The sequence below is a fragment of the Rhagoletis zephyria genome, unplaced genomic scaffold, assembly GCF_001687245.7.
Source record: "Rhagoletis zephyria isolate East Lansing unplaced genomic scaffold, Rhagoletis_zephyria_1.1 Rzeph_scaffold_02312, whole genome shotgun sequence".
Lineage (NCBI taxonomy): Eukaryota > Metazoa > Arthropoda > Insecta > Diptera > Tephritidae > Rhagoletis > Rhagoletis zephyria.
This window is the reverse complement of record NW_016159396.1, coordinates 57,909-67,457: the sequence shown is the minus strand read 5'-3', so window position 1 is coordinate 67,457 and position 9,549 is coordinate 57,909.

The window sequence follows — 9,549 nt, the reverse complement described above, 5'->3', positions numbered from 1 at the left end:
CTTCCGAGATTTAGATATTCATTACATTTCAACAACTTAAATCGAAAAAATTGCTTCTTTTTCACCTACCATAAAATAAATAATAAATTAATGGGTTTGAAACCTACTTTTTTATTAAAATAGGCGTTTTTATTTTTTTCTCTCTGATGTCAGGTATTATTTTAAAGGCCTTCGTAATTTCAGAGATATGATTAATTCCAAAAATTATTTTAAAAAATTCAAGGCTATGTAGAATAAAAATATGAAGACCAAATGAATGGAGAAATTTCTTTAGAAATAAAAAAATTTAAATTTTTTGGATGCACATGCAGGAATAGGTAATTTTTTAAGCTGATAGTTTATATAAGTCCTTAAAATCAAGTTTTTTCAAAATCAAATATTGCGAAATTTCAAAAATATAATTTTAAAAGAACATTTTCAACACTTACTAGTCCTTATGCGCCAAAAAATTTAATTCGATTAAATTCTACTGAATTTCCTCTTTAATTTGATACCCATATTTTTTCTCTAAGCAGATTTTACTGAAGTTTTTATATCATTTTTGAAAATTGAAGAACGCAATTTTACTATATTTAGCCCATGGGTTCGCGAATATATTGATTTTTGTGTGTAAAATTTACTATCGCACGGTGTTTTATGTATACAAAAAAATATAAATTATTAAATAAAAAAAGAAATATAGCCAATATTGGTCACGAAAAGTAGTAGTGTACCTTAATAGTTGCTCGGAAGTCTTAAAGTTTATATTTACGAAGGAAAAACAGTATGCACATATATAACATAATATAATATAACTTTTTTTATCCCAACTTAAATGCCTATTTCCTCTATATTTAAATGCAGAATTTATTTTTATTAATAGCAATAATAAAATCATAACTGTGGAAGTTGCCAACTGATTTTGGGACACGCTTTTGTTTTGCCCCCCCCCCTTTTCTCCTACTTTTGTGCACTGTTGGCCTCTTTTACATAAATACCCTTGTGGATTTCACCGCAGTTTGCATTGGGAGTTCTGTACATTCGCACGTCGAGTCAACCCAAATGTTACCTTTGCATATCTATGCACTTTAATGCGCACACACACATACATACATATATACCAAGCGCCTACCTACATACATACCCGTGCATACACGCAAATGTTCGAGCACTCATGCTGACGGCGACGTTAAACACATTTACCCAAGAGCTTGGCATTCGAGCACCAACAGCAACAGCAACAGCAGTGGCAGTGGCGGCGGCGACAGCAGCCGCGGTCTTCTGAACACTCGCTTCACGCCGACAGAGTGCTCTGTTGATGCTCTTATGCACTTCCACTGCCGCATGCACACTTGCCACTCGGCTGCTCTTCATTTGCTGATGTCTAACGCAAACGTACACATCTTACTCACACTCATGCCCCAAAAGTAGTATGTGAGGTGAGTGCAGTTGCTCAACAACCATTGCGGCCGACATGGCATTTTCATGCCACATCCAGCAATTGCAAATAAAACTAGTGCACCGGTATTTTGCATTTGCTGACATAAGTCCCCAAGCGCAACATTCGCCCAATCTGCCACAGACATACTCACACAGGTGCATACAGGCTTGGAACTACATAAACGCGCCGCCAGCCAAGACCAAAAATATGCACACCACAGAAATCACCACATCAGACACGGCAGTTTACTCGCTAGAAGTATATCAATTTTGTACGAGTATCTACCTATATAGGTATGTATGTATGTACATATGTATGTCTATAGTAGTATAAGTGAAGTTAACAGATGAAAGTGAAAACACATGAGTCCTGGGTGCTTGCGCTTAATTTTTACTAGCTTCTATGAAAAATATTCTTTTCGCCACCTTAAAGGTACTTTCGCGTTTTTGCAAATGTACCTAAATACATATGTATAGCACTGTAATTCCAATTTTTTTCTTCAAATAAGCTTTAACTTGTCTTTAATAGTCTTCTTTACAAAATTTTAAAAACTAACTAAATTTGTTGAGATTTTAGAGACTATTGATTGTACATACATATACCCAACAAACACAAAAACGAGGGAGGCGTCGTATCGAAGTTTATTTTAAATTGTGATGTCGGCAGAAAAATAAAACAGAAACAAATGCTAATGTAAAGTAGTCATTCATATTTTTGCCTTAAAAATATATTTTAGGCCAATTTTTATTTTTAAATTGTATACAAATAAGTACATAGACAAAAATGAGGCAATTTTAAGACTTTTTCCACAAAAAAAAAAATCAAAAAATTATTTTTGGCCCTTTCCGACAAGTTTTTTTTATTTAAAATTAATTTCGCCAGAAAAGAGATTGCAAGAATATATACATCTGTATGTACGTATTTTTGAACATTTTCTTAAAAACAAAAAACAAAGATTTTTCTCAAAAGAAAATATTGTCTCCAAAAGTTATGTATTACACAAAAATAGTTTTTTTTTAATAATTTTGGTTAAATAATTTTTGTTTTTTAATATATATATGTATCTACATATTGAAAAATACTATAATGACATTCATACCAGATAATGGCACGGGACTAAATATTTAATTCACATATCTTTCAAATTAGTTTTATATAATAAAAAATAACGAAAAAACTGGCATCTCCCGATTATTCTTTTGTGCTTTTCTGTTCGTTTTCGTCTCAATAAAACATAAAAAATTTCATGTTTCATACATCGTTTTAAAGGAAGATTTTCTGAATTTGCGGAAGTTGCGGTTTTATCGGGAGTGTCGGGAAAGGTTAAATATTCGCAACATCCCTGCTATGTACATACATACATACATATTACATCCAAGTAAAATTAAAATTATTATTTTTTCTCGAAACAAATTTATCTTTTCGAAAGTATGTAATTATTATTGCTCCACGATAATTCTTGTTTTTCAGAAAATTTATAGTTTTTTAAAGTCTCATATCTTTTTCAATAAAATATTTTTTCTAATGGTAATGGTAAGTTTTTTATAGTTAAAAAAAAATTTAAATTCATATTTTCATAAATAGTGTTTTGCCTGAAATTCCTGAAAACTTTTTTCAAATGTTATGATACGGCGAACAATCAAAAATAGAAAAAGTATTTAAAAATGCAAAATATAAATGCTGCTTACAAAGGTATTTAAAATTCAAATTCAAAATACTCTGGTAAAAGAAAAAACAAATACGTATTTTGTATTTGTATTTCAAATGTAATTCATACAAGCTCTGTCAAGTTCTGCCTCCAGTAGTACTGATCTTTCTGCGGCAACAGTCATGATCCAGCGTACTTTACATTGCAGAGGTTTTCTACCTTTCAATTGGAGCGATTTGGTGCAAGGTAATGTCCTCTACTTCAACTAACATTTGTTCCTGGAACATGTAGATTTTCCGCGCCTCCTTACCACCGATGAGTGCCTTTCTAACTATCACTGAATTTTTATATTTACATATACATACATATGAACATACCCCAAAAACACTGGAAAAAAATTTTCAAACTTTTGAAAAAATCTCATCTCTCAATTTGATTTTCAGATTTTCATTGTTTATCATTTGGAACTGAAATTTTTTCTCAAACCTTTTCTCAAATACTGCTTATCAACTTAAGAAGGGGTTGAGAAACATTTGAGAATAATTTTCTTGGCATTCCGTACCGTTCCATTTGTGTCATTTGAATTTAAAGTGAATTTATATTTCTACATACATTTAATTTATTGAAACGAAAGAAAAAATAGTCTCTGGCATTGATAGTGACCGACAGTTGTGAATTCAATATTTCTCAATTTGAAAATCCTCTCAAAAGTGGGTTTTAGATGGAGAACACTATCATTGGTTATTTGATATGCATTTAAGAACTAGCGTTTGGGATTTGAGAAAAGGACCGATTCTCACATGCATCTCAAGTTTAAATTTAACAAAAAATTTTGTTGGGTGCCTACATCTACGCATAGTTACATATGTATGTATGTACATGTGTGCATAAAGTACAATATTCTGCAACAGTATATGGAGCATACGGCACCACCAGAAGGGAACGGTCGGCATGCTACTCGTAATTTTCCCTCAGGCTTTTTCACTTTTATCAAGTATCCTAATGATATGTCGGCCATTTCGCCGTTTTTACTCTTCGCTTTTATCAAATAGCCTACTCTGCTGGAGATCCGCAATTTGGTAGCGCTCTGTGTACTACAAGCCAACAGTTGCATTTAAACAATTTGCTCGCTTGCATTTGCTTAATGTGACCAACCGTACTTCTTTCGGAAGTACTGTACGTCTTTTTTTAGTTCTTGTTCTTCGTAATTCGCAGTACAGTCAAATGTACTTCTTTGCAATATTTTGCACTTCAGGACCTCCATCTCCAATCTTCTGTGCGATAAATTTGTTCAAACGCTTCAAGTCGCCGGGGACCGATTGCATCATACCTGCGCAGCTGCAAAGGTTCTCATGTTTTCCCTAGGGATTTTAGGTCTATCAGTGTGTCTTAGTTTTTGCTAAGTCGGCAGATACCGCCCTGCATACATTGCTAAAGTGCTTAGAGGAAGCCTTCACGCATAAATATTATGCAACAGATGCCTTCCTCGAAATCGAGGGGGCCGTCTACAATGTCACTCCAGAGGCAATAGTCAAGTCTATTCATAATATGGGCGTTGAAACCAACCTAATAAGACTTATCTAAAACTTATTTACTTCGTGACATAGATGCCGCGACGGTGTGGGGTAGTGCCTGCCTCAGTGCTGAGTACCTGAATCTCATTTACCAGGAAGTACGAGATACCCGTGGTGGTCCTTCCCTCGAGTGGGGGTGTTCGTCTGAGGCTCTCAGACACGGTCAAGTAATTAGGCTTGATCCTGAACAGGAAGCTGATGTGGAAGTCTAACATCGGTTATCGGTAAGAGGTGAGGTCTCTCGCCCAAAGTAATTCATTAGCTCTATGAAACCAGATTTGAGCCTATTTTTTTCGCGGAGCCCTGTCTGGTGGAACTCTCAAGAGAATGCTATATTTGTAACACAACTGTGGCGTTTACAGTAGAGCACTACGCTGGCCCTTAACGTTATATTGACTACGCGGATATTGCAGACAGCATTGTCGCAGTGCGAACTGCTATTAGGCTCAGGGAAAACAGGTGATAACACTGTGTAGTTCTAGAGGGCTTTGACTTCGCGTAGATTAAAGTGCCTCGGAAATCGCTCCCAGAAGCTCATTCTTTACCTTAATTCCCTCAAGAAAGGACTGGGTAGGGCGGGGTTACTCAAAGAAGGTAGCGGTAAACTTCTTCACGGACGGATCAAAACTTGGAGACAGGGTTGATAGTCTTCTCTTCCGTAGGAAACTCTCCACCAAAACTTGTTCAGGCTTCCGGGCCTCTGTAGTGTCAAGTTATTGTGCGATTGGTATTCACGTATTAAGATTAGGAATTTCAACTGCTCTCTTTTGTATCATCTGTCAAGAGAAATATGAGGTAGAATCATTTGCACACTTTCTTCTAGACTGTCCTACCTTCGCGAGGCTAAGATGGAAGCGTTTTGGATCGAACTTCTTAACTAACACTGAACTCTCAGGCATCAAAATTAGCCGCATGTGAAATGTGGTAACAGGCTCACGGCGTTTTCTCCGACTAAATTAAAGGTTTCGTTAAGTTTTCCTTTGTATCACAAATTGTCCAAGTGTGTCCCTTGCCTGGGGCAACCACTTTTACCTAACTCAACCTAACTTGTGCTTTTTTGAGCTATGAAATAGTTGGTCACATTACTTTTGCTACAAGCTGCTTGTGCACCATTTCTGTCCCCTTTTTTGTTTTGCTTTGGCCAGCTTACTTGTAGCACTCGTCGCAGACGATTTCGTAGTACACTTGACATCTCATGTATAGGCACTTATGTAGGTAGCCTCATCTCACCCTTTGTTTCGTTGCCTTAGCTTGCCTGTGGAAATACCACAAACCTTACGTCACGTCTAAATTCTTCCGCCCCCGGCTGCTTCTCTTCATACACTTCCTGGCCCTGTCACTCAACTCAGTCGTTCGGTAAGTTATGCGCATTCAATTTTATTGCCATGTTGTCGCAAGTTGCAAATGTGACCAACAACATTCCTGCCGGTTTGTGTGATGGCAATCATCGTTGTCATTGTTCTTGGTTTATAGTTACTCTTGTTTTGCTACTTGTGCAATATGTGCGAATGTGGCAGTGATTGTTAGATTTGAATACAAACTTTGAATTTAATTTGGTCTCTGAAATCGGTTGTAGATAAAAACGATTGCAACGCCATTTGCACCCGTTCGTTGTATCGTCTTGTTGAAGAATGAAAATGGCTTTGTTTTTAGATGTGCATCGTTGGATTTTACAACAAATTATTTTGTATGTATGTAGTAGTGCATGACTATTTACATGCTTTTAACTTGTCGGGAAATTAGATACGAATAGGTACAGTGGCGGTCAAAAATGGATGAATGGTGTTTGGTTTTTAATATTTACAATGTTTTTCAAGCTATAAATTTTTTTATATTTTTTATGAAAACATGGTTTATGCTTTAACAAAAACCATATAAATCACACTTTCAAACTTTGTACAGCGTTAAGAAAAAGTCCATAAATTTGTATCTAAATTTAAATTTTAAAGGTCTTGCGCATACTCTTCCACAAAAAATTTATGTTCATATGGAAAAAAGTTCAAAACGCCGTCAACAAAAAAAGAAAATATTAAAAATCAATGCGATTTTTTAGCCGCTCGAAACTTGCACTAATTTTACTAAAATCTTATAATCCTGTTAACTGCATACCCAAAAAATTATAAGAAATTCTGGTTAAAAGCTCGAAATTTAGAAAGACATTTGCGGATTTTTTTTGTTTTTTGAAAGTGGGATATATACGGTTTTTGTTAAAGCATGAACCAAATTTTTATCAAAAAATATCAAAAGAATTGTAGTTCCAAATATAATTTCCTATAAAAAAGTTACGCCGATATTTCTTGAGAGACAGACTAGAGACTAATGATAAAGATTAAGAAAAAACATAAATAGGAGGAAAAGAATAGACACATAAAAAGAGGAAGAGATAGAGATTAATTTAAGACCTAGGCTTAATCTATGTTTTGGCATCTTATGCTGCTCACCCTAGCTCAACCTACCTGACTTCAGCTCACCTCATTTCACCTCTTCTCACCTCACCTAAGCCTATCCGTAGAAACACAATGCCGGCGAACGGCGAACTCACCACAGCGAAATTACCGCTGTCAAAATTAGAACACCCGCCGGTATATGAAAATTTAGAATAAAAAATATTAATGGGGGAGTTGCCACCATTTCCTAAATTGATATGATAAAATAAATATTGCAGTAGGGCTGCCAAAAGAAAGAGGTTTAATAAACCGTACAGCCGAAAAAATTTTTGTGGAAGGTTGCTACATGTTTGAAAATTTTAATTTAATTTAATGGATAAGATAAATTAAATATTGCAATATTGATATCAAACTAACGAGATTTAGGAAAGCCTACTGCCGAAAAAATTTATGAGAACACTTGCCACCTGTTTGAAAAATGTTATTCAAATAAATTGATAAAATAAATGAAATATTACAATACGGGTATCAAATTGAGGAGGTTTAATAAAATGTACCGTCTTAAATCTGGGGTGTAATAACACCTTACGAAAGAAGGTCATATGGTCTTATTTCCATTTCGTTTGGGAAATAAAATCATATGACTTTATTGACCATGGGCGTGTTTCTTTATTGTGCAGTCCGGATTTAGAAAAGAATATTCGTAGTTTATTAGGAACTCGTCTTCATTTTTTACTGAATGTGTCTTAACATCTGTCAAATTTCTGTTTTAACTTTGTCCCGTTTTTGCAGTTGTCAAACTACAAAATGACAGCTGATGTTAAGACAGCGATGGTAAGAAATTCGTCCCGACACATATGGTTAAAAAGTAGAAATTTGCGGTCTCCAACTGACATTTCTGTCTTACCACAGCTTTTTTAGCAGAATCTGTGAAAGGTGGAGACGTGGGTAAAGAAAAAGATGAGAATGAAATTATTAGGCATCAACTTATTAATATTTACATAATTCAACTTTTTCGCAAAAAAATTTGCAAGAACTTACCTATTTGGTTTCTCATCGCCATTATTTTCATGCAATATTCTATGAATTCCGTACTAGAGACGAAATGAAAAGAATGTGTTCAGATTTCCTGACCCCATTGTATCCGCAACAATGTTCTAACGAATAAGTGAACAGAGAAATGTATTCCGAATGTTCGGAATGTGAATAAAAAAACTCTCGCCGTGTGTTAACATTGGGAAAATCATTGGTAATCATCAAATTATTTCATCAAAAGGGGTATCAAAAAAAAGCATTTAAAAACCCCCTGTATTACGAATCCGGGAGCGGAAACTATTTTTTTTTGTTTTTAATGTTTCAAAAGTTATCTGTAGAAAATACATTCCGACCATTATTTACGATGCTAACTCCTGGCGGCACCTTTAAATCATAAAAACTAACAACCTTTCTTAAAAACTATTTTGAGTACAAATAATTAAAATAAATATGATTTAATTTTTCGAAATTCGGGTATGCTATATCCAATATTTTTGCGCGCACAACTTCTTTTAGAGTAGGCGACCTTCGGCCGCGCTTCAAAGCACCAGCTCTAGCCGTACCAATATCTCGGCTACGCTATTACCCACAGTATTATGTTTGTTCCATATTGAATGAGCTTGTTTGTTCGATTTTGTAAAAATATGTACATATGTATGTATGTATGTACGTATGATACCGAATTATTTAAATTGATACAAATTATTACTAATAAAATTAATTAAATAATTATTTGATATTTCCGGATTTATTGGATAATGGAAAATAAATATATGTACTCATGTAAGTTTTAATTTTGCGAGTGCATAACTTGGCTCCCCCGCGTCCCGCTGCACTGCACTCACGCCTATTTCTATAGCGCGGCCAGGCGCACTCATTCTTTTTTTTTTTTGTACGAGTATGAAATATCCACTTCTATCTCTCCATTGGCCTGGAATGTTAAATTCAACTGAGAATTCAAATACAAATTCCCTCTATTTTTAAATAAATATATTTGTAACACAAGAAACTAGAATTATTACTTCAATTTCTTGAACTTGGATTTGGCTTGGATGTAGTTGAATGAAAGGCAAAAACATGTAAAATATGACAAAAAATATACACACATACATATGTATATGGAGTCAAAAATATGTATGTATTTTACGACACTCTTTTCATCTACATACCCACCAAACAATTTGTGTTGCCGGCAATAAGAAAACGTGTCGCCCTCGGAAACAAATTTATTGCCGGTAATATTGCCATCGAATCGATTTCCTATTACCGGTCGCTCTAAAACGTCCGCCGAAGGCAACTCGCCTGGGTGAGTCGTTTTCTTATTACCTGGATGAGTCCTTTTCTTATTGCTTCAGGCGATATTTGGAATAGTTTTATTCTTCTTAATACTTCATTTATTTTTTTGTATACCAAATTGCAACTTACAATCGTAATTAATTCATTTTCTCGCTGTGAGACTTCCTATTTTTTCAATCTTGTCCTTGG